Here is a 21822-nt window from a genome sequence, read left to right as displayed (position 1 = left end):
GGAACCAGAGCCCCAAGACAGACGCTGCCCCAGTAAAAACTTGCCATGTATACGCTATCATCCACATGTAAACAAAAATGTTTTAGCTCACAGTGATCTCAAAACGTCAGTTTTGAGATATGACCAACGTGCAGAACTATCGGCCTCTTAACTGCCAATTTCTCTTACCGATGCTTTTAGACGCTATCTTTCAGCAGCTGCAAGCGTACATGGGTGTACATTCAGGAAGAGAACTGCCAAAAAATTTCTTCCCATATTACAGGAAAAACGACGCACTGAAGTTTAAAAACAAGGAAAAAAGAACCAAAACAACTAGAAACAAAGCAAGGTCTGGTTATTCCAGAGTACAGTTTCCTCTGGTACTTTGTGTTGCAATTATTTACATATCCCAGATAGTCAAACTGATGTGGTCCAAAGTTTTGTTGTGGACTTTGTAGAACATATCACATCCGTGCCAACTGGCACACACCCAGCATGTTTTCAGGCTGAATGGTGTAAAAGAGAACACACAACATTTTTTACTAAAGAAAAAAAAAATCAGCAACCTACAAGAAGTCAGCTCGTCTCTAGCACCAAATCAAAAAAAAACACAACAAAATGCAAAAACAAATTAAAGCACGCTGCAGGAAGCAGGTACTAGTTGCAACCACTTTGACATCGAGCCTCTTTGTTGTGAGGAGCAGCACCAGTAACCAACATTTTCCAGCTCTGCACCACCCAGCTTCCCAACAGCTTCACCGACGGGGCTCAACAGGGAGTGCATTATCATGTATTTTAGCCCCAAAGGTAAAGAAACGTACTTTGAACATGCAATTAATGTTTCCTTACATTTTGCCTCAAATAATTTTTCTCCAGCCTTGCAGCTGCAGACAAAACCAAATAACCTGTAGCTTGGGAAACTCACCGGTCACATCTCCGGAGGCGCAGAAGCTGCGATCCCGATGCCCCGACTGCTGCAGCTCCTGCGCAGCCGCACCCTCGGAGCCACGGGACCAAAACATGTCACGTAGCCAGCACAGCGGTGTAAAGGGAAGGTGGAGACCTAGCCTTCCCGACAGGACACTCCTCTTGATGCTTGCACATTATTTACACACCGGTACGTAACAAAGGCTGCTTGCTACCAGAGGCATGTCCACCCGTGGCAGCCCCACCACGGGGTTGCCTGCACTGTTCCAGAGGCAGTGCTCCTAGGTAGGAGAATCCAGGACTGCATTGCAAACAGCTCTGCTGCCTACCAAACCAAGACAAGTTTAACTGTCGTCAGTTGGATTATATAAAAATTTTGTAAATGTAGTTATTGCACAAGACATGTAACTATCACTGCAGGTACTTCTCCCCATGCTTGTTTCTTAACACTTTAAGCTCACCCCTCTGGCTGGACATGCTAAAAGCAGGTGTAGTCAAGGAATGCCTGGATGTCCTGCTTTGCTATTAAGCCTAATGAGCATGATCAAAAATCCAAACACAAAGAACACTAAAAGAGATTTTCCACCATGAAAGTTTATTTTTTCAACCCCCGAATTTCCATTTTCTAACCATAGTCCTACCATTTCAATATTTCCCCCATTGCTCAAACAAGTTACATACATTTCTCTAATCCCTCATTTAAATTATACTTACATGAAAAACAATCAATTTAAATTATTTTGAAAAACCTAAGCAGCTCACCCTTTCAGATGTGAAAGAGCTGCTAAGAGCTTAGCTTAGCCGAAGAAAGGCAGAACCAACACAAGGCCACGCAGCTGTACCACGGAAATCACTCTTGTCCAATTCGCACTGCAGACATCCACGCCAGGTCCTGTAACCCCGCTTCTGTCCCACCCAGTACACATGAGCGGGAGGCACTCAGCTAGAGGCTTGTTACCAGTCTCTATCTTTACAGACAAAACAAACAAAACCAACAAAAAACCAGCTGAACCTAACATAAGCGGCACAAAACAACTGCCACAAATATCGGCTAGATTTTTAAGGAGATGTGTTATTACACAGCTCCATGAAACGAACCGTCATAAAAGATTTTTTTTACATGAACTTCATATTTTTGGAAACTGAAGGAGAATGCTACTGAACATGCTGAGCATCAGCCCTCTGCATTGCTGCAGCTGCTGAAGTTCAGCGAGGAGCTCGGGGTGCCCGATTGCCTGGGTTGCAAGAGGCACACAGGTACTTGTTTTTCTTCTTCCCCTCTACACCCACTTCCACTCGGCAGCACGGGTCACCTTGTCTGCGTGCAGACCCCGTTCCCAGAAAGTGCTCAGAAAGGCTTTGTTTCTCAAAGCAACAACGATCCAAAACAAGAGCTTCAGCACTTCAACAAAACACGAAATAAAACAAGTGAAGGGGGGTGGAGGAAAAAATTGCAGTGGAATAAACTCAACTGTAGTTTCTCGGCAGCTCACCGAGCCCCTAGCAAGTGCCAGCAGTTTCAAAAGAGCTGTAATCTCTAAACTGTTATCAAGGTTTTATCGCACTTGAGTTCTTATCTAAACCAAACAATCACTAGAACAGCAGCCGATAAGACATCCTGACAAGGTAATTTCAGCAATTAAAATCCGCAGCTACAGCCATCCTACTCTGAGAATATTTTAACCTCCTTCCAGTTTAACCTCTAATCTCTCTGCCTTGGTTCTTTCCAACCCCGGGGCCAGTTTCTGCCCAGCCCGCGCGCTCCCTGCCGTCCCTGGGGATCGGCAGTGCCCTTTGAGCTCTGCCGTGGGTGCGCGCAGCCCGGCCACCAACGCCGGCCTGCCGAACCCTAAGGGCTGTCAACTCCCCTCTGAAGCCAAGCAGAGGGTCCCCTGTCTCTTGACACAGGTTCGTGGTTATTCATCCTGTGGGATTCTTACCCGGGATGCCCACGTGTCGCAGGGCAGGATTTGCTCAGGAGCTTTTTAGCTTCACATTTTCTCTCCCAAATACTCCTCTGCCAGAAAAGCCAAATAAACACACACTCATGTATTTTTTCTGCTAAGGCACCGTACCTTTTTCTCAACTTTTGTTTGTAATGCACTTCTCTCATCAGGTCAGGCTTGGATTTACAGGACAGCAGAAAGCACTCATTCCTACCAAACATACCTGGGAAGCGACACCCAGAAACAAAACAGAAAAGCTACCTCAGCCAGACAGAAGCACCAGTTGATCTGAAGCGGTTTCTTCTAGCCACCGTTGGACATGATTCCTTGTTATTGTGCTCCGTGAGCTGGGGCAGACAAGTGACATTATGCTCCTAATGCACTGCAGCACCTCCAAAGCAACGACTTGCCCCTGCCACGCAGGGTTTATGCCCCTACCAGAGCGGTTTGGCCTCTGCTGCTCCCAGCACGGTGCTTGTGCAACTGCCCCGGCACACCCAGCGCCTGCGAGTGCCTCCGGTGTCACAGCCAGAGGTTGTGATGAAGGTGCTGCAGCAGCTCCAGGGGCAACGGGGTCCCTTCTGTGGTGTCATAAATGACTTACACGTCGCTGCTGCCATCGGGTGACCGGAGAGCAAACAGGGCAAAGCAGAGAAATTGCTCAATTCCCTCGGGCCAAACTTTCAAAATCAGGAAAGGAAATTCAAGATTTCTTGGCATATGCACGCAGGGGGAAAAAAAAAAAAAACCTCAACCAGATGCTGCAAAAAAACAAGCAAGAAATCCCTTCACTAAGGACGGGAAATTCTTTTACACCCTATTTCAAAAACTTTCTTCAATCAAAATTTAATGAATCAAGAGACAAAACAGATGCAAAAACCCACTATGCTCCATAAATCACCGTGTCTGACATGTGAAATGCAAACTAATTTGTTTAAATTGCAAGACTTAAATGTGGTTATAGAAATAATAGAGTGTCTTCATATTTTAATCAGAAAGAATATATCTCAAGTTCAGCTCAGCTCAAGCAGGAACAGAACATCTATAAATACAACATCACACCCCTCATTAGCCCGAAGAGTAAATGAGTTATTTCCTTTCTGTTACAGTGTGAAGACTAATTGGTTTTTCATTCCTAAATACCTCCGACTGGGACAATGCTGGTTCCTGGCATCAGGAAGATGCACAAGGAGTTACCTCATTCTCTGGGCTTGAAAACATTCACGTGTTTGAGCATTGCTCCAAAGGAGGCCATACAAAGACCCAGACAGCATGACTACTAACACGAAGAAAGAAAAATGTCACCTAATCCTAATAAGACATGCAGTCTGTACCAAAACATGCATCATCCTTGCGTTCCTCCTCCATGACTTAGTGTAATATCCTTTTTGGGGCTGGATATTGTATTCAGATGAGCCTCAATGGTACGAATTCTGGCAAGGGCTGTGCATCTCCTTGGGTCCCAAAGAACAAATTAACGTTACAGTTCAACTCGTTTCTTCAACCAGCCCTGGAGTGCGCAGCAAACCAGCCTTTGAAAGCAGTAACGATGCATGCACTCAGCATTTAAAACATCCAATCAAACCTGCCATAAACTATCACTTCAGGCATTTATGGCCGACAATAAACACGTGCTTATCACAGAACAACTGCACCCTGTAAGCTCCACCAATGGAGCAGCATTTCTTATCAAATGGATGGCTTATCAGGGAACCTAACAAAAATAAAGGTTACACCATATGTCTCCTCCTTTTTACCTCTGCTCCATCGAGAAGCATGACTTCAATTAAAGCTACACTGCTCAGACTTTGTAAACTTGCTTCCTCCTTGTCTACCCTTGAAAGCAAAATCCTAGCTTTCGAGCAAGGCGCATGGAAACAACTCCCTACAAAACCCTGCTGAACTTGACAAATATCCCATCGACCCAGCGTGTGCCACCAGAGGCACTCGCTCGTGCCCACCTGCCCAAATCAATGGAGCACCGTCGTGGGATTTACCTCTGGGAGCCCCCGCGCATTGCTCCTGCACAGCTTCTGTGCTTCACAACAAATTGAAGGGCAGGAGGCTTCGCATCACGAGCCGACACGAGAATCACTCTTACTTTCCTACCTACAAGTGCTGCTGCTAGCACCAGATGATGATTTGGTTAACCAAGTGAACAAATGAAAGCAAAATGCATACATCAGAAAAGAAAAATTCCCTTATTTCTTCCTTTATCAGGAATTGTTGAAATAGCATTCGCTTGCGTTGCTTGTACAACGGGCTGCACGAACAAGGGCACTGCAGATGCAAGTAGTTTTGAGCAATGCACTTATTAAAGCTCCCCTCAAAAGGCTCATTTGTCCGCACAAATCCAGCTCCTCTCCTCTGTTCCTCCGCGGGTGCCACGCACCTCGCCGCAGCCCCTCGCTCTTGCTGGCAGAGGAACAAAAGTCCCTTCAGATGGAACAGGTTGGATCCAACTTACTGCCCAATCTCTGTAAGTTAAGTGAACTTAATTAACAATAATCTAATCAAGTGTTACTTACCAGTTTATACCATTATTAAATCAACTTCCATCAATCAGTTGATGGCAGCTGCACTGGAAGATAACCGTGTAAAGGGCAGCCTGACAGACACCAAGAAGCAGGCTTCTTGGGATTACTCACGTCGCTTTCTGAAGGCACTACTACCAAATTAAATGCAACAGCTTATATTTACACCCATAGAAGGAACCCCCTACATTAAAACGGGTGAGAAAGAGCATTTCAGGTGCCGACCTGCTGACCTTTCCCCTTGGCAAGCCATACCTTATGCTATGTGTAGTGCCCTCTGCTTCAAGCAAAGAGGCCGCAAAGAGCTACTCAGCACCAGCAAGAGACTGGGCTCCTGCCTCTTGAATTTTTATTCACATCAGGTTTTTCAGAACACAAAGCAGCTGTCAGTGCTAGCAGAGGACTAGCTGAATAATGACTTTTTAAAACTTCAATAAAAGCAGCCGAAATACTCACCCTGCACTGCACAGTCCTGAGCAATCCATGCTCCCAATCTCAGCACGTGGAACAGTGCCTGTTCATGCATCTCGTCAGATATTATAAATTAACCTGTACAGTGCTCTGTTACTTCTCTCTGTTTGATAGGATCTAAGAATAACAGTTTTCATGTCTACAATCTGTTGTTGACAACACTTGGTTTTGCTGAGCTGTATGATCTGGAACAAGAAACACCCGCTTGTACCTGGAGACAGGGATTGATTTAATCAGAATTACCCAAATTGCTTCAGTGGTGTTTGCTAGGCTCTGAGAGCACAGAGCTCACTTCTCTCTGTGCCAGCACCAAATGTAATCAACATAATATTTTTCTTATGAGCTGAAAAGACATCTTCCCTGCTAGTCTGCTGCCACACTGCCAAGCAGCCAAACTTCTTCAGAGCTAAGCATAAATACAGCTCGGCCACTCCTGGCGACAATTTTTACAGCTTAACTACACACAGAAATTACTCCACGTTGAGACAGGATGTGAATTTAAAGAGCAATATTCCTTTCAGACAAGGGGCCTTTTCCAGTCCAGTTTAACATACGAGTTGAGGTCTTCCAGGCCATTTCTCCCTGTAACTAAGCTCCAAGAGTCTGGGGGCTGCTGCAAACGCTGCAGGTGATACCAGCTCTGCCCAGGAGAGCAGCCTTTCGTGTAGGCTTCTCTTTCCAGATCTCCTTCCTGTGCTGCTCCACGAGGATCTCCTCAGATGGCCAGATATTTGTGATCTAGAAAAACTGTTCTCCTGGTTAGCTGTTTGTTTGTTTAATAGAAATATATTAAAACCTTTTTTTACAAAAAGCTACTCATCTATTCTTTCACTACTACTGACAGCTTCTTTGCTGAGAAAAGCTATGGAAGCACTTCCACTTTTTTTAATTTATTTATTTTTTAAAATTCATTGCCATACAAATCTGTACTGTCTTCATGGATTATCTATGTATGCTGTTGCTACCTAGCCATGTTAAATTTAGCTCTAATGTAATGCACTTACAACACAGCGAACTCATAAACACAAACCCTTCATGATAAGCAAGCAATAAAAACCTGTCCTTTATTGCCACCAAGGTAATTCATACTTTAATATATCTATTATTTCAGCACTAAGATTATTTTACTGCAGCAAATTGAATTTCTCATGAAGGAAAGAAAAGAAAATGCACGAGAAATTCTGTAGCAAACTCAGGTTTTGTGAGACTAAACAAATTTCAGAGAAACTGAAATCTGTGCAGATACTAGAAGAAAGGAAAGCTTGGAATAACATTATTTTTCATGGTGTTGCTGTGATAATTTGAAGAACATCAAGACTAAGTGTTTCTATACTGCACTTCATCCAAGACTGTCAAAGAATAAGCATTAAATGGCTCACTTTGCAGCCACCTCGAGGACAGGATTCCCAGTTTCTAGAAAACAAAAGTGCAGTAGAAAAAAAAAGCTGCAAAATCAGAAGCAGAGGTTTTATTTCTGGCTTAAAGTTTCTCACTATTACAAAACGTTTCCCATTCCACAGCCTGGCAATGATTTGCAAATTATTCTTCTACTAGCACTCCAGAAAAGGGGGGGAATGGATGAAAGATCACACGTAGTCCTGAGAATTTACCCAATTTATGCAAAGATTCGGAAGGCAAGTTAACCATCTGCTGTATGTTAAAACAGCTGAGAATCTGAACTCGTTCCCATTCGTAATCCTAACATTTCTAGAGCCTGCAATATTTTCATTAACTCAAGGTTCATATTCAGAGTATCACACCACAATCATCACCCTAAACCCCCATCAATGTGTTGTACCATATAACGTTTCTTGATCAATACTAATATGATTCACAAATTGGTAAAGGATTTAGAAATATGGTTTATGTGTTAGTCCTTTGAAAGCCTCTAAGACCTTAATTACAGGGAAGCTGATCCTTTTTCCAAAGAGGAGAACATTAACCAGTTCATTTCTATTCACTAGCCAATGCAATATAGCTGCTATTTCAGTAATGTGGGTGTGCTGCGTTTAAAGGAGGCAGGAATACAGATGAAGGCACTCAACGTGAGCTACAGCTGACACGACCTGAAGCCTCTCCACCCCGGGCAGGTACTTACTCCACAGCTGTGCAGCGCTTTATGGCAAGGAGCCGCTCTCCATTTCGCAGCAGACAGACGCGCGGTGTCAACACCCCACCTCCACCAGCAGCACTGCCCGACAGCTGCGCCAGGAGGCCAAGCAGAGAACAGCCCATTGGGAGCCTGAAAACCCAGGGAGAGGGAGGAACTGGCTCATGTGTTACCATCATTAACGCCTGCAGCACGGCAGCACACCAGCGCTGGTTTGGGGACGGCGGCTCAGCGGATGGCACTCGGATCCCTCAAGGACCCAAGCTCACAGATGCACCACAACACCGGCAAACCTGTGCCGTAAGGGATCGTGTCACTCTGTTAACTCCACCGGACTTGGCTTTTCTCGTTCTTTAGTTGAACGTTCAGAAGGAGACAAAGGGAAGGCAGAGGAATCACAGCTGGGCTGGCGGCATGGCTTCCATCGGCCGAGGGGAAATTCAGGAAGGCTGCAGAGGAAACTACAGCAGCATCTGGTTTGGCTTTAGGAGGAAGGCCTCCTATGCATTTAAAAGCGATCAGAGAAAAAAGGACATGCACTTGTATCCAAACAACACTTGTTTGGTGCTTAGTAATGCAGTTTATGGAGTGTTTTCATTTTCCTTTAAAATAACTAGAAAATGCTATCCCAGTGACACAAAGATTGAAAACAGAACTGAGGTCTCCTCACAGCACAGAGATGTGCACAACCACAACGATCACCCCACCTGCAGCAAGGACAGCTAGAAAATAAGGATGAGAATAAAAAAGAAATATTTAAAATTACTTCAACCTTCCATCTCCCCACCAAACCAAAATCAAGTGGTCCAAACATGCCGGCTGCACCCACACAGCAGAGAAACTAAAGAGGAAGGCAGGACCAGAGCCATTTCCTGACATCTCCCACCTTCAGCTACGTGCAGCTTGCTTTTACTGACCTCCCCTGAAAGTCAATCTTCCCCGCACATACTCTGGCCGAAGCTCCCACACCACCACAGTCCAAGCTTTATTTTGGCTAACACAACTCTGCTTCTTCCACCAGACAGTGAGAGCCTGTTCTTTGATACGAGAACAAGACATGATCAAAGGCACAGAGATTAACCAAGAATGAAAAATGTAAAGACTGGAGAAGTGAAAGCTACAGTACAGGACAGTTGTTGGGAGAGGTTAATAATTAACAGTTAGAGCTTACCATCCCCTAAATCTTTAAAAATGTTTAACCAGGAGTTAGACGCACAGTAAGGAAAGCACACGGCTGAGCCTTCTCTCCACTTTGCAGAGGAGGAAGCAGGTAAGCAACGAGCTCTTAAAGCAGCAGGGAAAGGCACTGCAACCTGTGTGAACTGCTTCTGGCTTCTAATCCCTCCTGAGAGATTTGAAGCCCTCTCCTCTTGCTTATTCTCTAAAAAACCTTGACCAAGAGGGTGAAAATCAGGATCTTTTAGTAGCCGCATTCTTATTTACGAACTGAAAAGCCCTCACGGCAGGGGCTGACCCTGTGGTCAGCCAGAAGACTGACCTTCGACGTTTCTGAAAGCTCAACAGACGACAACAAATAGGGAGCAAAATTCTATCATGCACCAATAAACCGTAAATTATTTTATAATACGGGAAGTCATTTAATTTAAAACTATAACTATTAAGAAGAGTGATAAGAGATAAGGAAGGTAAAGACTCAGGGACTTTTCAGTCTCGTATCTTATCACTTCTTGTCCAATATTAACCAACTTGATTCACAGTATCCCAGCCACTTTGTGATCTTTCCACGGCTGAAACCAATTAGCAAATATGAAGAATCCAGAACTTTGTTCAGTTGTACCACTAAAACAATACAATCTTGGTTCTGATCACGTATTCGAGCTACAGTAGCACCAATGTAGGCAAGATGTTAATCTTCTGATGTCTGGCTTTGTTGTTTTTTAGGTTCAACTTGTGCAGACTTCATTTTGATTTCACTCTGAAATGGAGATTATGAACTCTTACTCCTCCTCTGCAGTCATCCCACTTCTTAATCCACTTGGTATAGATTAGTAAACTGCCTTCTAATATATTGCTTTGCTATCTCTCTAACCAATTACCCGGCGTTTTCCAGCAGGCATTGATTTATGTTAGACATCTACAAGAATAGTCATATTAATAAAGCTGATCGCACCTCTCATCACACAGATTATTTGGTGATGGAGTTACTGTCATGCACATTTACCTGTACACCAAAGAAAATCAATTTACCAGCCAGACCACCCACCCACTGTTAAATATTTTATATAACTTGCATCGTTATTGATTTTAATTGAAGAAGTCACAATTTGTCATAGCTTGTATCGCCTGAAAACTAAAAACTCTTTAATGCGCTGTTAAAAATTGCAGGCAGTTTCATCTTGTACAAACAGTGGAAGAATATTGCTTACCTAAATCCGCACATCACAAACCTGCAATCACACACCGCAGTCTACGATGGGTTTAGCTCTTATAAACTACTGGGGCTGGGCAGGACAGCTCTGAGCAGAACGCTGGAGCTTGCTGCTTGGACACACGTGTAATTTACCCTCTTCTCCTCTAAATCCTCTGTCCCGCAGAGGTTTGCTCACATCAGTAATCCCACCAACTTCAAGAGGCTACCTAGGAGCATAAAGTGTAGGCGTGTGCTACAACGGCAGGGGCATGGTTTCAGGTACACCTCAAAGCAATGCCAGCCAACAACGGTGTAAGAGGGGAGCTCCCTCCCCGGGTTGCTGCTGCTCCTGTACCCCAGCAGCAGTGCCTGCGTGCACCCAGAACCCGGTGGGGCTACAAACAACATGGCCAAAAAATTTAAAAAATTAATAATAATAAAAACTCCAGCCCACTGTGGTCCTACTGCACACTTGTCCTGCCACAAGACAGCAGCAGGCATTCGGAAGAAAGACAGCAGGGAAGGGGCAAGAGTGCTTCGCTGTAGTAGTGCCAGCGCAGAGCTTTTATAAAGTTCAGTGCTCAAGGAGTGCACGCAGAAAGCATGCCCCACCGAGCAGTAAGGAGCAAACTCTTTCTGGGGTGGCTGTTAGGCAGCTATTTTTGGCCAACAAAGCGAGAACATCATTTTCTCTGATGACAAGAGAGTCACATTAAAGAAAAAGGTAAAGCAAATAAAATGCAATTTGCACTTGCACATGCTCTCCCCTTCTCACACAAAGCTGTCTTCAGCCATTTTAAGCACTGAGAGCTACTTGGCTGATCCTCGCTGGTGCTGTCCGAAATGAGGTGTTTCAACACATGCTTATGTTGCAAACAACATTCACAAGCTTTTCCTTTTGTCGCAACACTGAACCAAAACAAACTTTGAAATCTCAGAAGCTGCAACAAAACAGATTTGTCATTCCCCCAGCCAGCTTTAATCCTCACACCGCAGGAGCCCGAGAGCAGAGCCAGCTATTTTCTGCTCAGGACTGCATGAGCTGTATTGCAAGCCTCTTCTTGGAAGCCCATCATCCAGTTCCTCCACACACTGTGCCACCGAGAGCCTCTAAGAGGAGGAGACGGGTGAGGATTCAAACACTTGGTATGTCTCAAGGGAAAATAACATCCTGTTTTTCCCCACTGGAGAGTGGATGTGGGAAAACAACCTGTGAAGGCGGTTTGCAGCCACCATTTTATGGCACAGTGAAGAGCACAAACAGCTCCCATCCACAGAGCTCACCCTTAGCCCCGATGCTGTGAGCACTTTCCCCATTTATCTCCTTGCATCTGCTCGCTACGCTGCCTGTCTTTAAGGCAGCCATAGATAAATTGAGGGATGGACGCGTTACCTCATTAGATTGAGAACAGGTATTTTATAAAAACACATCATTACTGCAGCTGCAGAGCTAGTAGAGATGAGAACCGACCTGCCCAAACGTTGCTGCCCCCCAACTCCCTGCCTCTGCTAACCCCACACAGCAGTACTGACAATACCCATTTCTTGCCCTCCCCTCCTGGTATAAATATTAACCCGAACCCCAAAGCCTGTCCGATCCCAGCTGCTGTTTCGCAACTTGCCACCAACACGCACACCTCACTGAAGCGGATTCTCTCCTACTGGCGAGGGCCCGACGTGCCCTGCGTGCAGAGGAACTCCAGACTCCCCCCTTTGATAGCTATGCCTCAGAGCTAACAGAAGAACGCTGCTCTGCAAGATGTTCCAGCGAGCTCTGGTCGGGATACTGCCCTCTGAACCACCAGGAGAGTGGGGTGGCGATAACCCCGAGCAGCTGTGTCAGCTCTGAACACAACACTGGCAACACACACCTGCAGCAAGTGGCTGTAAAATGAGAGGGGCAGGCACATTCTGCAGCTCAGAAAGAAACAAGGAGGGGGAAGAAAGGGTGGGAAGAGTCCTTAGGCTCTCTAAAATGTTAATAAAAAAAAAGAAAGGAAGAAAAAAGACTCCAGCTCTGAAGATTTGAAAGATGGAAATATCTCTGCATGCAGCAGCAGTGGCCAGATGGTGTTTCTGCAGCTCTTACGGCCTAGAAGAGCCATCTGAGCCAGAGGGTGAAGACAAACAAGCAGTTGTAATCACACAACTTACTAGCACCTGGCAGATAATAAATGCTCCCACTTAATGAACCTATAGCACAAGCTACGTCTGGCTGGAGAACCTCAGCTGAAGAGTGCTGAGCAGCTCTGAGAAGCAGCCTGCAAGAGCAGCTCTGCAGCGTGTCTCTGTGTTCCTTTCCGTCATCCTTGCTGAAACATCCTGGAGACAGAAGTCCTCTAAAAACCACCAAAGCTACGGATTTGTCAAGAGCCTTCTGCTTAAGAAATGTGACCGATTCAGGACAGGAAATAAATATTTACCAAATGCCTGTAAAGCTCCAGCTCAGGTTTTTGAGCCCATATGGCATAAACACTATCCAGAAGCAAGGCATACGTGATGTCCTGCTGCCCCTGACCCCCATCACTCAGTGCAACCCACAGCAACCTGGAAGAGAAATAAAAAGCCCTGAGAACCAAGGGTTGCATAGGAGACAGCACCAAGCACATAACCAAATCCAAACAACAGGTGGGGACAGGAGATTCCCTTCTCTTCCCTCCCTTCCACACCATTTCCCTCCTGTTATCACTGTCGCTCCTTGCTTGTTCAGATCCCTCCCCAGGCTGCACACTACTTCTTCCAGCCCCGTTTCCTTGTGCTCTTACCGGGGCTATGGGAACTCTTACCCTCATCTGCTCTTGGACAGACCTCCTAGGAGGCTGAAGCCATTTACACGAAGAAAATCCCAGTATGAGACCCGGCGGCGTGAACCTCCCCAGCGCAGCACTGTGCCGTGCTGCTGGCCCAGCAGCAGCTCTTCTGAGGGTCAGGCTCCAGCTCCGTTCTCTCGGCTGAATTAATCACTGGTTTCTCAGTTAGGAATGCCAAAAAAAATGGAGCCAATGCGTGCAGATGCTGGCACTCTGGGAGCTGGACCGCATCCACCACCTCGTTTGGTACAGCCGCTGCACAGCTGTCAGGCAGGAACAGCCATGGTCATTGCCAGGCAGGGGAAGGAACGGAGCCAGACACCTACACCAACGTGTCTGTACTTCAGCAGCAGCTTGCTGCGCCCTGTGTTGGGCTTTGCTGCCCAAAAGCACGCAGAGGTGTTCTAGCGTGGAAATCTCCGTTAGCAAACTTAAGATACTTCTTGCAGAGACTAATTTTTTGACATTTAACTTTTTTCCTTAAACTTACATAAGAATAGACTGAGCAAAATGATGCTAGAACTTCCCCTAACTTTGTTCACGATGGGAAAATAAATAACCTGGAAGTATGGGCAAGCAACTGCTTACCCACAGCTGACTCGGAAGGCTACTAGTTCATGTCTGTAACTCGCTCCCTGTAAAGCTAAGAGAAGCATGGGTCTGGCACCTGGCACAATGAGAAAGTGCTGACCAGCCGTGCACAGGGATACGTTTGATTAAAACGTGGGTTTCTTGCATTAAAATATCAGCACATAGTACTCTAGTTTCCCAGTTTAACTACAATGATCAGTTAAATGGTGAATCCAGAGAACACGCATGCAGCTGGAAGGCTTTGCACTTTTATGGCTGAGTGACAAAAAAAATCCGTTGGATATCCTGACTATCTCTCACCTTTGCAACACATTTCCTCCTTATAATAGAAATTGTTTCTCAGGTTAGATACTGCTTGAAATCGTCCCAATGCTGTATTTTATGCTCCTCATTCACCCTTACATTTCCTCTGGGTCTCTGCATCCTCACAACTAGCAACACTTATTGATTACTGGAAACAACTATTGATTAACGGAAACATTTTCCTTGTCTTTACTACTACTTAAATAAATGTAAAAATTCTAGACAGCACTTCTCAAAAAAAAACACAAGGTGATAAAAGCAGAAGCTCCCTTATCTCAGTGCTGTATGGAATCTGCACAGCAATCTACTCCCAGGGAACAAGCCCATCTAAACACGGTAACTGCAAGAAAATTATTAATGTGGGATGCATTTCAAAGCAAATACAGAGATTTTCATCCAAGTGCTAATCTTCTAAACAACCTCCCTCTTATTGTACAGCTTGCTAAAAGATCATTTTCTGACAGCAAAGAATGAAGTGTCAGCACTTCAGCGGTGACTGGGTTGGTATTTCATTTCTCTCTATACTGATGCGCTTTTACACCGGTACTGTGCAAGGTAAATACATGGATAGTTCTGAGAACATTTAACTAGGTATTTAAAAACTCATACGTATATACACAAATACAAAATACAGATAAAGGAGCAACATTTATGGTTATTTTAATAATTTGAAAGAAAAACAAAGTAGATTTTTTTCTATGTCCCATATGTGCAATTTGTAAGATATTAGAATAAAATGTATTTGTTTTAAATGTTGCTAGAAAAAAATAAGGAACAAATTTACATTATCTGTGTCTATACTATTAGCCAGCAAGGCACTGTATCACTTTAGGTTTCAGTGACACATGCTGGATAGATAACTGGTAAACGAACATTTAATATCTACTCAGTTTAGCTGGGCAGCACGTTCCTCACTAAAGGTAAAAGGAAGGCAAAACAGTGCAATTTTTGCAGAAAAAGATCTGGAAGTACTGATTTTTCACCCATTCATATTGAAGCGTCATGTCCCATGAAGCTCCCCTCCTCCCCCCAGAAGCACCACCAGTAAGAGACTGGGACGATGCACTGACACAAACAATTTGTCCTCGGTGAGGTCCAGGAGCCGGGTGGCATCACCCCCTTCCTTCTGATCCGCCAAGGAAAAATCCAGCACTAATAAACAACAAAAAACCCAACGGAGCCAAACCACCGCCAGCAAAACCCACAAACGGTGGAAGGCCAGAAGATCACAGGCAAGTGATAGCTAAAGAGCAGTGTGCGCATTTTATTTATTTAAGTCCAGCACAGATAAGGCAGAAGCTTAGGGAAAAGACAGGGAGACAAAATGACTGCACACATTTAAAAACCTTATGAACTCTCTTTCTTTCTATGCAATCAGCCTAATTACACTTATGTAGAAGTCTAATTACACCTCTGCATTAGCTACCAGTCAAGTGTTTCTTGGGTTATTTCTGAGCAGCCTACAATTAAATGAGCCTCATCCATTAAGTGACACTTTGTGTGTGTAGTCTTAGTGCTCCAATTATGTACCTCAAATCAGCCCCTGAAAATCCTCCTTGCTGCCAAAGATATCCCTGTGAAAAATGAAGGATATTGGAGGTGGCTTGAAAAACACTGCTGACATTAAAAACAAATGCTGTTATGCAAAACCCTGTGTTTTATTTAAATTTGTGCTGCTTGAGATGCAAACAAGACTCATTTCACTACATGGCTCTGCTATTCATTTATTAACTATTCTGCATGAAATCCATTTCTAAATGATTTCGCTAAAGTTCATAAACCATTTTAAAACTCAGAAACTGATGAAAAAGGAAATGATCCAGCCGTTACAAGCCTTGAACTAAAAGCCTGATAGAAATAATTCTATTTCTCGATTTAAACAGTATATGAAATTGGATTCAATGCCAAAATCATTACATGCTCTTTTTAATTAAAACTTATGAAGGTTGTAGAAAGTGATTTTACTTTCAGAGAGAGGGAAACCTTTTCTGAGTTTACTACTGCAGTAACCTATGACTGAATTTGGCAGCAGTCAACAAGTGAGGCATACAGAACAAGGTTGCCACATTTTTACTTGGGGAATAAATGGCTTAATATCCAAACACCGGTATCAACGTGTGCACGGCTTCAGCTGGCGATGGCTATGTTTCCTCCTCTTTTTTCTAGGCACCAGCAGAAAACAAGAAAACACCTGTAATAGGCTGCAATTTGCTCCCACCTCTGAAGGAGGGTTCTGATGTGCTACCTATAAGTAACACCGTAAACAAATAAGAAAAAGCACCATGAAAGCCCTTTTTTATTGTTTAAAAAATCCTTCCCCCCTCCATTTATGCAGATTCCTGGGCAAATCAGAGTTGCAAGCTTTCCTACATCGCCCAGAGGCAAGGCTGGGCTCACAGGAAGGAGAGGTTCCTGCTCTTCCCAGCGCAGGCAGAGGGGGAGCGCCGCACTCCCTGCAGAGCTCAGTGGGGCACTTGAACCTCCACTGGTGGTGAAGGGACACATCCGTGCCCTGGGTGGTAAAGAGGCACATCGTGCCTTGGCCAGGCAAGCAGGAGAGCTGCCTTGTGCCTGTGCAGGCCTGCAAGCCCCAAAGGATGACTGCAAAGGTGGCTCAAAGGATCAGCCCACTGCTGGCAGCCAGCTCCTGAATTAGCCTTCACTTCGGTCTCTGCCTAACGTCACCTGCAAATGTTCAGCTAACATTTCAACATAGACCACCCACAAATGTCTCAATCTATATCCCTGTGATCATCTTGAGCTCACCATGGCTAAACTAATGGCTTTTTTCCTTCTGAACCCTTCCTTTCCATCGCACTCCAGCAGCAGCCCCCATCAAAGCTCTCCTCGTCCCCTGATGCGGTGCAGAAGCAGCCGGCTAGCAGGGCCTCTGCCCACCTTGCTGCGCCCCGCTGCACGGCTCCCAGCTGCCACTGCTGGCTTTTACACCGGGGTTACGAGATCCCCGGGGCCGCGCACACCTCCTGCTCCATTTCTGAAGCGCTCTGCACAGCTACAGCCTTGCCTGTAATGAGGGACAAGAGCAAAGGTGCATGACAAAGAAAGGCAGGCCCCATTCAGTACAGAAGCTAAATATTTCTTCCTGTTGAACTCTAACGGCTGCTGCTGATTCAAGCCTACACAAGCAAAGCTGCTTTCACTGACGCTTCTAAAATAGAAACTCTAAATATACAACACAAAAACAAGAATTCCCTAACCAAAAAGTCCCCTCACTAAAGGGACAAATCTTTCTTCAGCGAAGCCTCTATCTAAAAGATAGCTCATCTTCAAATGCAGCTACTGCCTTTTATTGTTGACCTTCAAAGTAACTGTGAAAACATCTACACGTATCCAGCACGCTCACCCTGGATGTGTCGCGCTGTCCTAATGGGTGGGGGCACCTTTTCCACGGCCTTTTTGTACAGCTCCTGTGGACAGGACTGCACGGGCCCTTGCTGGCTGCAATGTCCATCTTTCAGCTCCAGCTCTTCCTGATCAACGCACCAGCCCTACAAAGAGTTTTGTAAGATAGCCAAGTACTAACTGGTTCACAGGCTCTAGTCCTGAGAAATTTTTAACTTCTCTCTTTGTCAGAGCCTTTATCAGCATGCAAGTATGCAGGACAGTGAATTGTTCCCGGTATAAAAGAAGTTCAGCTAGGGACACCTGAAAACAGCCTACACAGGTGAATTAGTGTTTTAGACATTTCTGCCCCGTGGAGGAAGTGCAGTACAGCCACGTTCACATATTGCTTCTGCTCCTCCAGCCGGCCTGCACAGCGAAGAAGGCAATCTTAAATTTGCAGCTGAGCCATGTCATCTGTCCAGAGTAATTATTCTATCACCCAGCATGTTTCTTGGGCCCACAGTCACAACGTTAGCCACTTATTACATGGGTTTTTGCACTTCCAGACCAAAGACTGTCACAATGCAAATCCTCCCTCTGAAAGAAGCTAATGGAAAGTGAAAGAGTACAAAGCTGAAGTTCTCTGCCACTCACTGCGCTGCACTGCGAGCTGCGCTGTGCTGAGTAACTGAGCAGGACGGAGCCAAAATGCAACACAAGACCCGGTCACATACCCCTTTTTAAATTAAAACCAACCGAGGGTATCCCTGCACTGTCAATGAAACCCTGCGCACTGAAAAAACAGGTGCCAAGAGGGAGCAACAGCACACTTTGAAACCATGGCGTGCAACTATAGAAAGCATCGTACGAGTACTGCCACGGTCACCTTTGCCCAAAGACTTTGCATATTACAGAAACGTTTGCCATCTGCAGGACTCCTAAATAGACACGTTCTCATTGGTCTGTTGAAGAAGGACGCAAGTTTTACTCCCTTGGGTCAATAAGACAGCTGTTTAAAATCGTATCATGCTCTCATAAACAGACATTCTTTTCAAGACCTAATTTCTCAGGTAAATTGTAATCCATTTACGAATGAGCAGTTGCCTGCAGATGAGAGCAAGTTCCCTTTTACAGGATGCACAGTTTGGATCTGGATCTGCCAGGAGCAGACTGAAGGACGGTCTTCACCCTCAATTAGTGCTTAACTTTATACGCGCTGTCAGAAGTTCCACTGAAATTACTGTCTGAAAGTTAAATGGCGGAGGAACTTCTGCAAGAATTCACTTTAGATGAAAAGCACCAATCGACGGGAGTGCTGGGGTGCTGCCAGAAACAGAGGGACTTTCCTTAAACTCTTGGTTTGACTTAAAAATCCACTGAAGACTCCACTCCTGTCAACTCTGAAGAGTGTAGGGTCACACACACCTATCAAGATGCGAAAGGAGGGCCTCTCGTGAAATGCTTATAGCTGCCTTCCTTCTATCGCATGCTGAAATGACTGTATTGAAACTTTCAGAGTGAATGTAATGGATATATCGAATCCCTGAAATGATAGAAAATCCCGTGTGTAACGTGGGACCTCTGCAACACAGTTATAATGCGGGAAACTATAAGAAACAGGTCAGGGAGCTGGTTAGGATAAAATACTGAAGACAACTGCTGGCAAACTGCACCTGGACCTCTCCTGGGGTGACAGCTCCTGAGTAGGGGCTGCAAAGCACCGTTCTTTGCAAAGCTCTAGCACAAGTTGCTATTTCACCCTAAGACATCAAAAACTTGGCTTCCTATGACAGTTCACTTTTAAAAACCAAATACCACGAACATGTCAGGACCTCTTATAAAGAAAAACAACACTCCTTGAAAAGAACCACGATCAAAATAATGAAGACCACCAAACAAATTTTTATTTTCCTTTTGAATTTGCTAGTGAAATATGAAAAAAAGTTTAATCATTTTCCAAAAAACAAATCATAAAAGTACATGGCATTCCTTTCTATCAGGACAGCCTCACGTAATCCCAAATTGTAAAGGGAAAAAGCCCTGGAAGGAAGAGACAAGACCATTCCCCTCCACAAATGCCCACCCCACAGACGCAGACCTCCACGCCAAGCAGCCAGAGCGGACCAGGGGGCAGAGACAGCAGCACAGCCCACTCCAGCTTTTAGGGTTTTTAAGATATTAAGTACACTCTGTGGGGGAATTCCACACTGAAACGCTGCTAAAGGAGCAACCAAGCGTTGCTTAGTGATCTGTTACTTTCTACACAAAGAGACAAGCAGTTGGTTTTCCATGCAGAGAAAAATGTGAGGGGAACAATTGCCTTTGGAGATTGTTTATGTGGAAGGTATTTTATTTCTTATATTAAGAAATCACCAAGGAGGGGAACAACAGAAAGGGAATGCTCTGCATTACGGACAGCCCCCCATCTTGCTAATGAGACAAATTTACAAGAGGAGTCATCTTGCAGATCGCACTTCACATTTCAGACCCATGCTGAGATTGCAAGTCAGTTCTCTCAGCTGGGTTTCCTTTCATTTGTCAACTAAACACGTACTCTGAACTAATGGATCAATCCCTTGAAATGTATCCCCTTTCACTAAGGTGTTAAGAAAGCAATGTGCTGCTTTTCCAGATGAGAAGTCTGCAGGAAATAAATCCATTTTTTCAGAAACCTTTAGATCCCGCGTGTTCCCAGCGCCGGGTGCCGATCTCCACTTGGATGGCTGTGCTGCGATGAGAAGCATTCCCCGTACCTTTTCCAGGGAAGGCCAGTGTGCATTAAGAAACCAAGTGTCCTTATGGCACAGAAATGCCAGCAGCCCTGGGGGTGCAGAGCCATGCCCAGGGATCCCTCCAGACAAGGCTCTGACCCCACCGCCTGCATCGGAGGGCACCGAGCAGCCACGGTCCTGCTCTGCTCTTGGCCAGGGGGAGCCAGGGCTGGGATCGCCCCGTGGGCACTGCCCAACCACTTCGGTTTTCCCCTGCACAAGGCTGCCGTGACTCACCTGTCTCGCATGCACTGACCTGAGCTACCATGGCAGGAGAAGAGCAGGGAGGCCGCGGTCACGGTGCCAGGCTGGCTGCCGCTGGCAGGCGCCCTCGTGCAGCAGCCAGCACAAGGCTCGCCAGCACAGGATCAGAGCAGCCTGGCTCCGAGCGAAGCACCAAATCCCTCTGAAAACATTCCTGGCACCCTTCCTTGCCAACACACCAGATATTACTAATAAATAAGGCTTATATTATAATGAAACAGGGCTTTTTGTTTTTAATCTCACTTTCCTGATTCACATTCACTGCCTGGAAGGGGCAGAATTATACCAGTTTGACCTGAGTCTGAGAGTCCGATGGTGGGGGGAAAAAAATAAAAAAATAAGGAAGTGTGCATGGATTGTGGGGCAAGGAGGAGACTGGAGTGGATTAAAAGCTAACTCCAAAAACCACTGCTGAAATTACTCACTTCAAAATGAAACCAATTACAGAAATCCTGCATTCATGATACATGGACTCACATTTTGTCTATTCCTACAACTACCAGAAGGACACTTGAGGAATTTCTGGATCCCAAACTGAAAGCATTAAGCCAAAATACAAGCAGAGATCCCAGCCCACAACATCAGTAAGTGACCAACCAAGTTGCCACCAAGCGCATATGTATGATGAAAACACAAACTCATCTTACTCGAGTCCCCCACCTTGCCAAGCACACATCGGGCGCTCCCACAGTTAACCTGACATTCAGCTCTCAGTAGGTTTCAGGGGTAACAGCACTCTCCACTGAAAAGAAGCATTTCACATAATCTGAACCTATTGTTTCCAGCTGCAAACAGAAGCAGATAGAAATCGTGCTGTCAGTTCAATAAATTATTTGGATTAGGCACCGAGAAACCTGTGTCTAACTTTGCGGATGTTACACACTGCAGTTCTTCTGAAATCAAACCTGAAAACAGGTCAAACGATTGGCACACACCCGAAACGTCAGCCAGATTTAATGAGAAATCCATCCAGAGCGCAGGTAAAGGGTTTGGTGGTAATTTCACGGTATTGGGAGAAAGGAATGAATAATTCACTGGGTTAGACAGTCAAAGCTTACCACTTTTGGTGAACTTCACCTCCGAGATTTTAGATTCATTCAAACCCAAACCACAGCCCAGCAGGTGCAAATTCATAAAAGCACTGCGTTTGCATGACTCGCTTCTAACTGAAACCACCATCTTTTTGCAAAGCAGCAGCTGTGGCAAGTGCTCTAAGAGAATAAATATTTATTCCACCTTAAATAAAACTGCCTTCCCACCCACGAGTGCAAGCAGAACAATCAAAGAGATCTCGAGGACAATTAGAGGAAAAAGTCCTGCCTGCCAAAGTCAACCGGTGCCAGCACAGCGAAGCCTGGGACACTAGCTCTATGGCTCCTTTGAGGAAAAAAGTCCTCTGT

At 45.2% G+C, this 21822-nt stretch overlaps 1 protein-coding gene across 24 annotated transcripts in view; it reads right to left on the bottom strand.

The window, feature by feature from the left end:
• FBRSL1 (fibrosin like 1) overlaps positions 1-21822 on the bottom strand; it is a 519147-nt gene that overhangs the window by 330070 nt on the left and 167255 nt on the right. The window contains exon 1 of one of the 24 annotated variants that reach the window (XM_083803998.1): positions 11974-21822. This exon is cut by the window's right edge and continues 20168 nt beyond it. The exons of the other annotated variants lie outside the window; for them this stretch is intronic. The gene's annotated coding sequence lies outside the window, so the exon portion shown is untranslated. The remainder of the gene's footprint in view (positions 1-11973) is intronic. 24 annotated transcript variants of the gene reach the window in all.

This window comes from Anser anser (assembly GCF_964211835.1).
Source record: "Anser anser genome assembly, chromosome: 18".
NCBI lineage: Eukaryota > Metazoa > Chordata > Aves > Anseriformes > Anatidae > Anser > Anser anser.
The sequence above is the reverse complement of the archived record's forward strand: the minus strand, read 5'-3'. Positions and strand labels throughout refer to the sequence as shown.